Below are 15,173 nucleotides of genomic sequence, written 5' to 3' on the forward strand. Positions count from 1 at the left end.
CCGGGTGCGCACCTCGCGTGCACCTTCGCCGCGGTGGGCACCATGGCGTGCACGAAGTCGGAGCCCGGTTTGCCCCGGGTGCGCACCTCGCGTGCACCTTCGCCGGGGTGGGCACCTCGGCTGGGTTGCGCGCCCTGGTGCGCACCAAGGAGCGCTCCGAAGTGTGCTCCAAGGTGCGGCGTGCACGAAGTCGGAGCCCGGTTTGCCCCGGGTGCGCACCTTCGCCGCGGTGGGCACCCTGGTGCGCACCATGGCGTGCACGAAGTCGGAGCCCGGTTTGCCCCGGGTGCGCACCTCGCGTGCACCTTCGGCGGGGTTGCGCGCCCTGGTGCGCACCAAGGAGCGCTCCGAAGTGTGCTCCAAGGTGCGGCGTGCACGAAGTCGGAGCCCGGTTTGCCCCGGGTGCGCACCTCGCGTGCACCTTCGGCGGGGTTGCGCGCCCTGGTGGGCACCATGGTGCGCACCAAGGAGCGCTCCGAAGTGTGCTCCAAGGTGCGGCGTGCACGAAGTCGGAGCCCGGTTTGCCCCGGGTGCGCACCTCGCGTGCACCTTCGCCGCGGTGGGCACCATGGCGTGCACGAAGTCGGAGCCCGGTTTGCCCCGGGTGCGCACCTCGCGTGCACCTTCGCCGGGGTGGGCACCTCGGCTGGGTTGCGCGCCCTGGTGCGCACCAAGGAGCGCTCCGAAGTGTGCTCCAAGGTGCGGCGTGCACGAAGTCGGAGCCCGGTTTGCCCCGGGTGCGCACCTCGCGTGCACCTTCGCCGCGGTGGGCACCATGGCGTGCACGAAGTCGGAGCCCGGTTTGCCCCGGGTGCGCACCCCGCGTGCACCTTCGCCGGGGTGGGCACCTCGGCTGGGTTGCGCGCCCTGGTGCGCACCAAGGAGCGCTCCGAAGTGTGCTCCAAGGTGCGGCGTGCACGAAGTCGGAGCCCGGTTTGCCCCGGGTGCGCACCTCGCGTGCACCTTCGCCGCGGTGGGCACCTTGGCTGGGTTGGGCACCATTGAGCGCTCCGAAGTGTGCTCCAAGGTGCGCACCATGGCCCTCCAAGGTGCGCAGCATGGCGTGCACGAAGTCGGAGCCCGGTTTGCCCCGGGTGCGCACCTCGCGTGCACCTTCGCCAGGGTGGGCACCTCGGTGCGCACACCTTCTCAATGTTTTCTTGCCTTTTCTGGAAATTGGTGAAGGCAGCGCATCAAAGGTGCGCACCTCGGTGTGCTCCGAGGTGCGAACCCGAGAGCGCTCCGAGGTGCCCACGAAGTCGAAAGTCGGGTTAATTGCATTGTTTTCCCCGGGTGCGCTCCGAGGTGCGCAACATCGGTGCGCACCAAGGAGGGCTCCGAAGTGTGCTCCAAGGTGCGCACGATTCGGAGCTCGGTTTGCCCGGGGTGCGCACACCTTGGCTGGGTTGCGCACCCTTTGTGCGCTCCAAGGTGCGCACGAAGTCGGAGCTCGGTTTGCCCCGGGTGCGCACCTTCGCCAGGGTGCGCACCTTGATGCGCACGCCTTGGCTGGGCTGCGCACCTTGGTGGGCGCCATGGTGCGCACCTTTCGTGCGCTCCAAGGTGCGCACGAAGTCGGAGCTCGGTTTGCCCCGGGTGCGCACCTTGGTGGGCGCCATGGTGCACTCCGAGGTGCCCAAGATTGGTGCGCACCAAGGAGCGCTCCGAAGTGCGCTCCAAGGTGCGCAGGTGCGCGCGAAGTCGAAAGTTGGGTTAATTGTCCGGTTTGCCTCGGGTGCGCACCTTGCGTGCACCTTCGCCAGGGTGGGCGCCTTGGTGCGCACACCTTGGCTGGGCTGCGCACCCGGGCGCGCACACCTTGGCACCCGCGTTTCCTTCATTTTAAATTTTTTTTTTTTACAATCTCTCAAGTGGGAAATTCTATAATCTCAACTTTTTTTGCCTTTTCAGGAAACTTTTGAATGGAGCGCATCATTGGTGCGCTCCGAAGTGTGCTCCAAGGTGCGCACCTCTGGTGTGCTCCAAAGCTCTCTCCAGCTGCGTGCACCTGCCCCGGCCGCGCACCCGGCCCCGCCCAGCTTCGCTCACCTGTCCCGGGCGTCTGGTGCGGAACCTTAGAGTAAGAAACATCACCGTGCACCTTGGCCAACGTGCGCGACTCGACCGAGCGCGCACTGGCCGAGGTGCACACCGATTTCACCTGGGTGTGCGCGCAGCACCTCGGGCGCACCGGGGTGCGCGCACAACGCCCGGGTTGCACCGTGGCCTGTGTGCTCGGGGCGCCTCGGGTGCGCGCTCGGTGTCGCCCCCCGCGCGCGCGGTAGTGCGGGCAGCGCACCCCGGCCCGGCCCGGCCCCGACGAGAACGCAAACGGGCAAAAGGTTTATTCAAATAGCATTGCGACGCCCGGCGAAAAACTAAAAAAGGGTGCAACACCGGGACTTCCCGGGAGGTCACCCATCCCAGTACTACTCCGGCCCAAGCGCGCTTAACTGCGGAGTTCTGATGGGATCCGGTGCACTAACGCTGGTATGATCGCACCCGTTATGAGCTTGTCGCAGTGTGTACTTAGCAAACCGCGACCCACGTGCGAATCCACCCCGGCCACCCACCCCCGTCGAGGTGCACACCCTCCCTCGCGAAGTGCGCCCCGTTCGCCAAGTGTGAGCCCTGCCCGGGTGCGCGCACCTTGCTAGGGCGTCGGGTGTGCACCCGGCCCGGCCTACGTGCGTGCACCTGGACGGGGCGTCGTGTGCGTGCAGTGTCCCGTCTGCAACGCGGTGCCCACACACCACCTCGGGCGCAACGACCTGCGCTCACATGTGGGCCGAGTGCACCTTGGTGCATGTTCGGGGCGCCTCGGGTGCACGCTCGATCTTGCCCCGGTGCACCAAGGCGCTCGGTTTGCCCCGGGTGCGCACTTGGTGCAAGGTGGGCACCCAAAATAGGGATCAAGCACCAAAACACAAGTTTCGGGATGCAAAATGGGACCCAAGGACCACAAATGCGTTCCAAGACCCATGATGGGTCCACGAGAACAAAAATGTGTTCCGAGACTTAATAAACAAATATTGGGTTTTAGGAGAAGAAACATGCTCTGATGCCCAAAACGAGAATCGACCCCGAAAAGGCCACAGGCCAAAAGTGGGATGCGAGACAAAAAAAAATGGGACCCGAGGACCAAAATTGGGTTCCCAGGTCGAAGACAGGGCAACCGGACAAGAAACGACCTCTAAGGCTCGAAATGAGTCCCGACGACTAAAACTTGACAAGAAGCACCCATCAGGCACCCAACTCGACACCCATGGGATGCCGACCCACCCGGGCTTCCACCTAGCACACCTTGGCACCCACCCACCCTCGCACCCAACCTCGCACCCAACTTAGCACCTTTGAACCCACATTGGCACTCACCCTGACCCTGGCACCTTGGAACCCACATTGGCACTCACCTTGACCCTGGCACCCACCTTTGCACTCACCTTGGGACCCACCCTGGCTCCCACCTCGGCACCCACCCAGACACCCACCTTGGTTCCTTGGCACCCACCTTGGATCCTTGGCACCCACCCCGACACCCACCTTGGCACGCAACTTGGCTACTTGCCACCCACCTTGGCTCCTTGACGCCCACCCCGACAACCACCCCGTGACCTACCCTGGCTAGGGTTGGTGCACACCCACCCTGGTGCCCACCTTGGCACCCACCCCATGACCCACCTTGGCACGCACCTTAGTACCCACCCCGTTACCCACCCTAGGACCCACCCCGTGACCCACCTTGGCCAGGGTGGGTGCCTTGGTGCGCACAACTTGCCTGGGCTGCACACCAGGGCGGGCTCAAGATGGCACCCGCGTTCCGTTTTTTTCACTATCTTTCAAAACGGAAATTTTAAAATCTCGTTTTTTTTTTTTTTTTGCCTTTTCTGGAAATTAGTGAAGGCAGCGCATCAAAGGTGCGCAATGCTGGTGCGAACCCGGGAGCGCTCCGATGTGTGCTCCAAGGTGCGGCGTGCACGAAGTCCGAGCCCGGCTTGCCCCGGGTGCGCACCTCGCGTGCACCTTCGCCGGGGTGAGCACCTTGGCTGGGTTGCGCGCCCTGGTGCGCACCAAGGAGCGCTCTGAAGTGTGCTCCAAGGTGCGGCGTGCACGAAGTCGGAGCTCGGTTTGCCCCGGGTGTGCACCTCGGGTGCGCACCTCGCGTGCACCTTCGCTGCGGTGGGCACCTTGGCTGGGTTGCGCGCCTTGGTGGGCACCATGCAGTGCACGAAGTCGGAGCCCGGTTTGCCCCGGGCGCGCACCTCCGCCAGGGTGGGCACCTTGGTGCGCACAACTTGCCTGGGCTGCGCACCAGGAAGGGCTCAAGATGGCACCCGCGTTCCGTTTTTTTCACTATCTTTCAGAACGGAAATTTTAAAATATCGTTTTTTTTTGCCTTTTCTGGAAATTAGTGAAGGCAGCGCATCAAAGGTGCGCAACGCTGGTGCGAACCTGGGAGCGCTCCGATGTGTGCTCCAAGGTGCGGCGTGCACGAAGTCGGAGCCCGGTTTGCCCCGGGTGCGCCCTGGTGGGCACCATGGTGCGCACCAAGGAGCGCTCCGAAGTGTGCTCCAAGGTGCGGCCTGCACGAAGTCGGAGCCCGGTTTGCCCCGGGTGTGCACCGCGGGTGGGCACCTTGGTGCGCATGCCTTGCCTGGGCTGCGCACCAGGGCGGGCTCAAGATGGCACCCGCGTTCCGTTTTTTTCACTATCTTTCAAAACGGAAATTTTAAAATCTCATTTTTTTTTGCCTTTTCTGGAAATTAGTGAAGGCAGCGCATCAAAGGTGCGCACCTCGCTGCCCACCACGGTGCGCAACGCCGGTGGGCACCCGGGAGTGCTTCGAAGTGTGCTCCAAGGTGCTGCGTGCACGTTGTCGGAGCCCGGTTTGCCCCGGGTGCGCACCTCGCGTGCACCTTCGTCGGGGTGGGCACCTTGGCTGGGTTTGCCCCGGCTGCGCTCCGAAGCGGGGTTATTGGAGCGCCGCCTCTTTTTTTGTCGGAGCGTTTGGTGGGGTTTCTCGCATTGGCTCTTCCCAGGCTCGGTTGCCACCCTGGCGCGCACGAAGTCGGAAGTAGGGTTAATTGCCCGGGTGCGCACCTTTGCCAGGGTGGGCACCTTACCTGGGCTGTGCACCAGGGCGGGCTCAAGATGGCACCCGCGTTCCGTTTTTTTCACTATCTTTCAAAACGGAAATTTTAAAATCTCCTCTTTTTTTTGCCTTTTCTGGAAATTAGTGAAGGCAGCGCATCAAAGGTGCGCACCTCGCTGCCCACCTTGGTGTGCTCTGAGGTGCGCACCCGGGAGCGCTACGAAGTGTGCTCCAAGGTGCGGCGTGCACGTTGTCGGAGCCCGGTTTGCCCCGGGTGCGCACCTCGCCTGCACCTTGGCCGGGGTGGGCACCCTGGCTGGGTTTGCCCAGGGTGCGCTCCGAAGCGGGGTTACTGGAGCGCCCCCTCTTTTTTTGTCAGAGCGTTTGGTGGGGTTTCTCGCATTGGCTCTTCCCAGGCCCGGTTGTTGGGTGCGCTCCCACCCTGGCGCGCGCGAAGTTGGAAGTTGGGTTAATTGCCCGGGCGCGCACCTTCGCCAGGGTGGGCACCTTGGTGCGCACACCTTGGCTGGGCTGCGCACCAGGGCGGGCTCAAGATGGCACCAGCATTCCCTTTTTCTCACTATCTTTCAAAACGGAAATTTTAAAATCTCGTTTTTTTTTGCCTTTTATGGAAATTAGTGAAGGCATCGCATCAAAGGTGCGCACCTCGCTGCCCACCTTGGTGTGCTCCGAGGTGCCCACCACGGTGCGCTCCGAGGTGCCCACCACGGTGCGCAACGCCGGTGCGAACCCGGGAGCGCCCCGATGTGTGCTCCAAGGTGCGGCGTGCACGAAGCCGGACCCCGGTTTGCCCCGGGTGCGCACCTCGCGTGCACCTTGGTGCGCACACCTTGGCTGGGTTGCGCGGCCTGGTGGGCACCATGGTGCGCACCAAGGAGCGCTCCGAAGTGTGCTCCAAGGTGCGGCGTGCACGAAGTCCTAGCCCGGTTTGCCCCGGGTGCGCACCTTCGCCGCGGTGGGCACCATGGCGTGCACGAAGTCGGAGCCCGGTTTGCCCCGGGTGCGCACCTCGCGTGCACCTTCGCCGGGGTGGGCACCTCGGCTGGGTTGCGCGCCCTGGTGCGCACCAAGGAGCGCTCCGAAGTGTGCTCCAAGGTGCGGCGTGCACGAAGTCGGAGCCCGGTTTGCCCCGGGTGCGCACCTTCGCCGCGGTGGGCACCCTGGTGCGCACCATGGCGTGCACGAAGTCGGAGCCCGGTTTGCCCCGGGTGCGCACCTCGCGTGCACCTTCGGCGGGGTTGCGCGCCCTGGTGCGCACCAAGGAGCGCTCCGAAGTGTGCTCCAAGGTGCGGCGTGCACGAAGTCGGAGCCCGGTTTGCCCCGGGTGCGCACCTCGCGTGCACCTTCGGCGGGGTTGCGCGCCCTGGTGGGCACCATGGTGCGCACCAAGGAGCGCTCCGAAGTGTGCTCCAAGGTGCGGCGTGCACGAAGTCGGAGCCCGGTTTGCCCCGGGTGCGCACCTCGCGTGCACCTTCGCCGCGGTGGGCACCATGGCGTGCACGAAGTCGGAGCCCGGTTTGCCCCGGGTGCGCACCTCGCGTGCACCTTCGCCGGGGTGGGCACCTCGGCTGGGTTGCGCGCCCTGGTGCGCACCAAGGAGCGCTCCGAAGTGTGCTCCAAGGTGCGGCGTGCACGAAGTCGGAGCCCGGTTTGCCCCGGGTGCGCACCTCGCGTGCACCTTCGCCGCGGTGGGCACCATGGCGTGCACGAAGTCGGAGCCCGGTTTGCCCCGGGTGCGCACCCCGCGTGCACCTTCGCCGGGGTGGGCACCTCGGCTGGGTTGCGCGCCCTGGTGCGCACCAAGGAGCGCTCCGAAGTGTGCTCCAAGGTGCGGCGTGCACGAAGTCGGAGCCCGGTTTGCCCCGGGTGCGCACCTCGCGTGCACCTTCGCCGCGGTGGGCACCTTGGCTGGGTTGGGCACCATTGAGCGCTCCGAAGTGTGCTCCAAGGTGCGCACCATGGCCCTCCAAGGTGCGCAGCATGGCGTGCACGAAGTCGGAGCCCGGTTTGCCCCGGGTGCGCACCTCGCGTGCACCTTCGCCAGGGTGGGCACCTCGGTGCGCACACCTTCTCAATGTTTTCTTGCCTTTTCTGGAAATTGGTGAAGGCAGCGCATCAAAGGTGCGCACCTCGGTGTGCTCCGAGGTGCGAACCCGAGAGCGCTCCGAGGTGCCCACGAAGTCGAAAGTCGGGTTAATTGCATTGTTTTCCCCGGGTGCGCTCCGAGGTGCGCAACATCGGTGCGCACCAAGGAGGGCTCCGAAGTGTGCTCCAAGGTGCGCACGATTCGGAGCTCGGTTTGCCCGGGGTGCGCACACCTTGGCTGGGTTGCGCACCCTTTGTGCGCTCCAAGGTGCGCACGAAGTCGGAGCTCGGTTTGCCCCGGGTGCGCACCTTCGCCAGGGTGCGCACCTTGATGCGCACGCCTTGGCTGGGCTGCGCACCTTGGTGGGCGCCATGGTGCGCACCTTTCGTGCGCTCCAAGGTGCGCACGAAGTCGGAGCTCGGTTTGCCCCGGGTGCGCACCTTGGTGGGCGCCATGGTGCACTCCGAGGTGCCCAAGATTGGTGCGCACCAAGGAGCGCTCCGAAGTGCGCTCCAAGGTGCGCAGGTGCGCGCGAAGTCGAAAGTTGGGTTAATTGTCCGGTTTGCCTCGGGTGCGCACCTTGCGTGCACCTTCGCCAGGGTGGGCGCCTTGGTGCGCACACCTTGGCTGGGCTGCGCACCCGGGCGCGCACACCTTGGCACCCGCGTTTCCTTCATTTTAAATTTTTTTTTTTTACAATCTCTCAAGTGGGAAATTCTATAATCTCAACTTTTTTTGCCTTTTCAGGAAACTTTTGAATGGAGCGCATCATTGGTGCGCTCCGAAGTGTGCTCCAAGGTGCGCACCTCTGGTGTGCTCCAAAGCTCTCTCCAGCTGCGTGCACCTGCCCCGGCCGCGCACCCGGCCCCGCCCAGCTTCGCTCACCTGTCCCGGGCGTCTGGTGCGGAACCTTAGAGTAAGAAACATCACCGTGCACCTTGGCCAACGTGCGCGACTCGACCGAGCGCGCACTGGCCGAGGTGCACACCGATTTCACCTGGGTGCGCGCGCAGCACCTCGGGCGCACCGGGGTGCGCGCACAACGCCCGGGTTGCACCGTGGCCTGTGTGCTCGGGGCGCCTCGGGTGCGCGCTCGGTGTCGCCCCCGCGCGCGCGGTAGTGCGGGCAGCGCACCCCGGCCCGGCCCGGCCCCGACGAGAACGCAAACGGGCAAAAGGTTTATTCAAATAGCATTGCGACGCCCGGCGAAAAACTAAAAAAGGGTGCAACACCGGGACTTCCCGGGAGGTCACCCATCCCAGTACTACTCCGGCCCAAGCGCGCTTAACTGCGGAGTTCTGATGGGATCCGGTGCACTAACGCTGGTATGATCGCACCCGTTATGAGCTTGTCGCAGTGTGTACTTAGCAAACCGCGACCCACGTGCGAATCCACCCCGGCCACCCACCCCCGTCGAGGTGCACACCCTCCCTCGCGAAGTGCGCCCCGTTCGCCAAGTGTGAGCCCTGCCCGGGTGCGCGCACCTTGCTAGGGCGTCGGGTGTGCACCCGGCCCGGCCTACGTGCGTGCACCTGGACGGGGCGTCGTGTGCGTGCAGTGTCCCGTCTGCAACGCGGTGCCCACACACCACCTCGGGCGCAACGACCTGCGCTCACATGTGGGCCGAGTGCACCTTGGTGCATGTTCGGGGCGCCTCGGGTGCACGCTCGATCTTGCCCCGGTGCACCAAGGCGCTCGGTTTGCCCCGGGTGCGCACTTGGTGCAAGGTGGGCACCCAAAATAGGGATCAAGCACCAAAACACAAGTTTCGGGATGCAAAATGGGACCCAAGGACCACAAATGCGTTCCAAGACCCATGATGGGTCCACGAGAACAAAAATGTGTTCCGAGACTTAATAAACAAATATTGGGTTTTAGGAGAAGAAACATGCTCTGATGCCCAAAACGAGAATCGACCCCGAAAAGGCCACAGGCCAAAAGTGGGATGCGAGACAAAAAAAAATGGGACCCGAGGACCAAAATTGGGTTCCCAGGTCGAAGACAGGGCAACCGGACAAGAAACGACCTCTAAGGCTCGAAATGAGTCCCGACGACTAAAACTTGACAAGAAGCACCCATCAGGCACCCAACTCGACACCCATGGGATGCCGACCCACCCGGGCTTCCACCTAGCACACCTTGGCACCCACCCACCCTCGCACCCAACCTCGCACCCAACTTAGCACCTTTGAACCCACATTGGCACTCACCCTGACCCTGGCACCTTGGAACCCACATTGGCACTCACCTTGACCCTGGCACCCACCTTTGCACTCACCTTGGGACCCACCCTGGCTCCCACCTCGGCACCCACCCAGACACCCACCTTGGTTCCTTGGCACCCACCTTGGATCCTTGGCACCCACCCCGACACCCACCTTGGCACGCAACTTGGCTACTTGCCACCCACCTTGGCTCCTTGACGCCCACCCCGACAACCACCCCGTGACCTACCCTGGCTAGGGTTGGTGCACACCCACCCTGGTGCCCACCTTGGCACCCACCCCATGACCCACCTTGGCACGCACCTTAGTACCCACCCCGTTACCCACCCTAGGACCCACCCCGTGACCCACCTTGGCCAGGGTGGGTGCCTTGGTGCGCACAACTTGCCTGGGCTGCACACCAGGGCGGGCTCAAGATGGCACCCGCGTTCCGTTTTTTTCACTATCTTTCAAAACGGAAATTTTAAAATCTCGTTTTTTTTTTTTTTTTGCCTTTTCTGGAAATTAGTGAAGGCAGCGCATCAAAGGTGCGCAATGCTGGTGCGAACCCGGGAGCGCTCCGATGTGTGCTCCAAGGTGCGGCGTGCACGAAGTCCGAGCCCGGCTTGCCCCGGGTGCGCACCTCGCGTGCACCTTCGCCGGGGTGAGCACCTTGGCTGGGTTGCGCGCCCTGGTGCGCACCAAGGAGCGCTCTGAAGTGTGCTCCAAGGTGCGGCGTGCACGAAGTCGGAGCTCGGTTTGCCCCGGGTGTGCACCTCGGGTGCGCACCTCGCGTGCACCTTCGCTGCGGTGGGCACCTTGGCTGGGTTGCGCGCCTTGGTGGGCACCATGCAGTGCACGAAGTCGGAGCCCGGTTTGCCCCGGGCGCGCACCTCCGCCAGGGTGGGCACCTTGGTGCGCACAACTTGCCTGGGCTGCGCACCAGGAAGGGCTCAAGATGGCACCCGCGTTCCGTTTTTTTCACTATCTTTCAGAACGGAAATTTTAAAATATCGTTTTTTTTTGCCTTTTCTGGAAATTAGTGAAGGCAGCGCATCAAAGGTGCGCAACGCTGGTGCGAACCTGGGAGCGCTCCGATGTGTGCTCCAAGGTGCGGCGTGCACGAAGTCGGAGCCCGGTTTGCCCCGGGTGCGCCCTGGTGGGCACCATGGTGCGCACCAAGGAGCGCTCCGAAGTGTGCTCCAAGGTGCGGCCTGCACGAAGTCGGAGCCCGGTTTGCCCCGGGTGTGCACCGCGGGTGGGCACCTTGGTGCGCATGCCTTGCCTGGGCTGCGCACCAGGGCGGGCTCAAGATGGCACCCGCGTTCCGTTTTTTTCACTATCTTTCAAAACGGAAATTTTAAAATCTCATTTTTTTTTGCCTTTTCTGGAAATTAGTGAAGGCAGCGCATCAAAGGTGCGCACCTCGCTGCCCACCACGGTGCGCAACGCCGGTGGGCACCCGGGAGTGCTTCGAAGTGTGCTCCAAGGTGCTGCGTGCACGTTGTCGGAGCCCGGTTTGCCCCGGGTGCGCACCTCGCGTGCACCTTCGTCGGGGTGGGCACCTTGGCTGGGTTTGCCCCGGCTGCGCTCCGAAGCGGGGTTATTGGAGCGCCGCCTCTTTTTTTGTCGGAGCGTTTGGTGGGGTTTCTCGCATTGGCTCTTCCCAGGCCCGGTTGCCACCCTGGCGCGCACGAAGTCGGAAGTAGGGTTAATTGCCCGGGTGCGCACCTTTGCCAGGGTGGGCACCTTACCTGGGCTGTGCACCAGGGCGGGCTCAAGATGGCACCCGCGTTCCGTTTTTTTCACTATCTTTCAAAACGGAAATTTTAAAATCTCCTCTTTTTTTTGCCTTTTCTGGAAATTAGTGAAGGCAGCGCATCAAAGGTGCGCACCTCGCTGCCCACCTTGGTGTGCTCTGAGGTGCGCACCCGGGAGCGCTACGAAGTGTGCTCCAAGGTGCGGCGTGCACGTTGTCGGAGCCCGGTTTGCCCCGGGTGCGCACCTCGCCTGCACCTTGGCCGGGGTGGGCACCCTGGCTGGGTTTGCCCAGGGTGCGCTCCGAAGCGGGGTTACTGGAGCGCCCCCTCTTTTTTTGTCAGAGCGTTTGGTGGGGTTTCTCGCATTGGCTCTTCCCAGGCCCGGTTGTTGGGTGCGCTCCCACCCTGGCGCGCGCGAAGTTGGAAGTTGGGTTAATTGCCCGGGCGCGCACCTTCGCCAGGGTGGGCACCTTGGTGCGCACACCTTGGCTGGGCTGCGCACCAGGGCGGGCTCAAGATGGCACCAGCATTCCCTTTTTCTCACTATCTTTCAAAACGGAAATTTTAAAATCTCGTTTTTTTTTGCCTTTTATGGAAATTAGTGAAGGCATCGCATCAAAGGTGCGCACCTCGCTGCCCACCTTGGTGTGCTCCGAGGTGCCCACCACGGTGCGCTCCGAGGTGCCCACCACGGTGCGCAACGCCGGTGCGAACCCGGGAGCGCCCCGATGTGTGCTCCAAGGTGCGGCGTGCACGAAGCCGGACCCCGGTTTGCCCCGGGTGCGCACCTCGCGTGCACCTTGGTGCGCACACCTTGGCTGGGTTGCGCGGCCTGGTGGGCACCATGGTGCGCACCAAGGAGCGCTCCGAAGTGTGCTCCAAGGTGCGGCGTGCACGAAGTCCTAGCCCGGTTTGCCCCGGGTGCGCACCTTCGCCGCGGTGGGCACCATGGCGTGCACGAAGTCGGAGCCCGGTTTGCCCCGGGTGCGCACCTCGCGTGCACCTTCGCCGGGGTGGGCACCTCGGCTGGGTTGCGCGCCCTGGTGCGCACCAAGGAGCGCTCCGAAGTGTGCTCCAAGGTGCGGCGTGCACGAAGTCGGAGCCCGGTTTGCCCCGGGTGCGCACCTTCGCCGCGGTGGGCACCCTGGTGCGCACCATGGCGTGCACGAAGTCGGAGCCCGGTTTGCCCCGGGTGCGCACCTCGCGTGCACCTTCGGCGGGGTTGCGCGCCCTGGTGCGCACCAAGGAGCGCTCCGAAGTGTGCTCCAAGGTGCGGCGTGCACGAAGTCGGAGCCCGGTTTGCCCCGGGTGCGCACCTCGCGTGCACCTTCGGCGGGGTTGCGCGCCCTGGTGGGCACCATGGTGCGCACCAAGGAGCGCTCCGAAGTGTGCTCCAAGGTGCGGCGTGCACGAAGTCGGAGCCCGGTTTGCCCCGGGTGCGCACCTCGCGTGCACCTTCGCCGCGGTGGGCACCATGGCGTGCACGAAGTCGGAGCCCGGTTTGCCCCGGGTGCGCACCTCGCGTGCACCTTCGCCGGGGTGGGCACCTCGGCTGGGTTGCGCGCCCTGGTGCGCACCAAGGAGCGCTCCGAAGTGTGCTCCAAGGTGCGGCGTGCACGAAGTCGGAGCCCGGTTTGCCCCGGGTGCGCACCTCGCGTGCACCTTCGCCGCGGTGGGCACCATGGCGTGCACGAAGTCGGAGCCCGGTTTGCCCCGGGTGCGCACCCCGCGTGCACCTTCGCCGGGGTGGGCACCTCGGCTGGGTTGCGCGCCCTGGTGCGCACCAAGGAGCGCTCCGAAGTGTGCTCCAAGGTGCGGCGTGCACGAAGTCGGAGCCCGATTTGCCCCGGGTGCGCACCTCGCGTGCACCTTCGCCGCGGTGGGCACCTTGGCTGGGTTGGGCACCATTGAGCGCTCCGAAGTGTGCTCCAAGGTGCGCACCATGGCCCTCCAAGGTGCGCAGCATGGCGTGCACGAAGTCGGAGCCCGGTTTGCCCCGGGTGCGCACCTCGCGTGCACCTTCGCCAGGGTGGGCACCTCGGTGCGCACACCTTCTCAATGTTTTCTTGCCTTTTCTGGAAATTGGTGAAGGCAGCGCATCAAAGGTGCGCACCTCGGTGTGCTCCGAGGTGCGAACCCGAGAGCGCTCCGAGGTGCCCACGAAGTCGAAAGTCGGGTTAATTGCATTGTTTTCCCCGGGTGCGCTCCGAGGTGCGCAACATCGGTGCGCACCAAGGAGGGCTCCGAAGTGTGCTCCAAGGTGCGCACGATTCGGAGCTCGGTTTGCCCGGGGTGCGCACACCTTGGCTGGGTTGCGCACCCTTTGTGCGCTCCAAGGTGCGCACGAAGTCGGAGCTCGGTTTGCCCCGGGTGCGCACCTTCGCCAGGGTGCGCACCTTGATGCGCACGCCTTGGCTGGGCTGCGCACCTTGGTGGGCGCCATGGTGCGCACCTTTCGTGCGCTCCAAGGTGCGCACGAAGTCGGAGCTCGGTTTGCCCCGGGTGCGCACCTTGGTGGGCGCCATGGTGCACTCCGAGGTGCCCAAGATTGGTGCGCACCAAGGAGCGCTCCGAAGTGCGCTCCAAGGTGCGCAGGTGCGCGCGAAGTCGAAAGTTGGGTTAATTGTCCGGTTTGCCTCGGGTGCGCACCTTGCGTGCACCTTCGCCAGGGTGGGCGCCTTGGTGCGCACACCTTGGCTGGGCTGCGCACCCGGGCGCGCACACCTTGGCACCCGCGTTTCCTTCATTTTAAATTTTTTTTTTTTACAATCTCTCAAGTGGGAAATTCTATAATCTCAACTTTTTTTGCCTTTTCAGGAAACTTTTGAATGGAGCGCATCATTGGTGCGCTCCGAAGTGTGCTCCAAGGTGCGCACCTCTGGTGTGCTCCAAAGCTCTCTCCAGCTGCGTGCACCTGCCCCGGCCGCGCACCCGGCCCCGCCCAGCTTCGCTCACCTGTCCCGGGCGTCTGGTGCGGAACCTTAGAGTAAGAAACATCACCGTGCACCTTGGCCAACGTGCGCGACTCGACCGAGCGCGCACTGGCCGAGGTGCACACCGATTTCACCTGGGTGCGCGCGCAGCACCTCGGGCGCACCGGGGTGCGCGCACAACGCCCGGGTTGCACCGTGGCCTGTGTGCTCGGGGCGCCTCGGGTGCGCGCTCGGTGTCGCCCCCGCGCGCGCGGTAGTGCGGGCAGCGCACCCCGGCCCGGCCCGGCCCCGACGAGAACGCAAACGGGCAAAAGGTTTATTCAAATAGCATTGCGACGCCCGGCGAAAAACTAAAAAAGGGTGCAACACCGGGACTTCCCGGGAGGTCACCCATCCCAGTACTACTCCGGCCCAAGCGCGCTTAACTGCGGAGTTCTGATGGGATCCGGTGCACTAACGCTGGTATGATCGCACCCGTTATGAGCTTGTCGCAGTGTGTACTTAGCAAACCGCGACCCACGTGCGAATCCACCCCGGCCACCCACCCCCGTCGAGGTGCACACCCTCCCTCGCGAAGTGCGCCCCGTTCGCCAAGTGTGAGCCCTGCCCGGGTGCGCGCACCTTGCTAGGGCGTCGGGTGTGCACCCGGCCCGGCCTACGTGCGTGCACCTGGACGGGGCGTCGTGTGCGTGCAGTGTCCCGTCTGCAACGCGGTGCCCACACACCACCTCGGGCGCAACGACCTGCGCTCACATGTGGGCCGAGTGCACCTTGGTGCATGTTCGGGGCGCCTCGGGTGCACGCTCGATCTTGCCCCGGTGCACCAAGGCGCTCGGTTTGCCCCGGGTGCGCACTTGGTGCAAGGTGGGCACCCAAAATAGGGATCAAGCACCAAAACACAAGTTTCGGGATGCAAAATGGGACCCAAGGACCACAAATGCGTTCCAAGACCCATGATGGGTCCACGAGAACAAAAATGTGTTCCGAGACTTAATAAACAAATATTGGGTTTTAGGAGAAGAAACATGCTCTGATGCCCAAAACGAGAATCGACCCCGAAAAGGCCACAGGCCAAAA

General features: G+C 64.1%; 3 non-coding genes across 3 annotated transcripts; all 3 read right to left on the reverse strand.

The window, feature by feature from the left end:
• Positions 1-2,385: 2,385 nt before the first annotated feature.
• LOC131865483 (5S ribosomal RNA) lies at positions 2,386-2,504 on the reverse strand. The gene has a single exon (XR_009364203.1). It is a non-coding gene; the product is annotated as a 5S ribosomal RNA (ribosomal RNA).
• Positions 2,505-8,419: 5,915 nt separating this feature from the next.
• LOC131865484 (5S ribosomal RNA) lies at positions 8,420-8,538 on the reverse strand. The gene has a single exon (XR_009364204.1). It is a non-coding gene; the product is annotated as a 5S ribosomal RNA (ribosomal RNA).
• Positions 8,539-14,453: 5,915 nt separating this feature from the next.
• LOC131865485 (5S ribosomal RNA) lies at positions 14,454-14,572 on the reverse strand. Its single transcript, XR_009364205.1, has one exon. It is a non-coding gene; the product is annotated as a 5S ribosomal RNA (ribosomal RNA).
• Positions 14,573-15,173: the final 601 nt, after the last annotated feature.

The sequence above is a fragment of the Cryptomeria japonica genome, unplaced genomic scaffold (genome assembly GCF_030272615.1).
Source record: "Cryptomeria japonica unplaced genomic scaffold, Sugi_1.0 HiC_scaffold_113, whole genome shotgun sequence".
Taxonomy (NCBI): domain Eukaryota; kingdom Viridiplantae; phylum Streptophyta; class Pinopsida; order Cupressales; family Cupressaceae; genus Cryptomeria; species Cryptomeria japonica.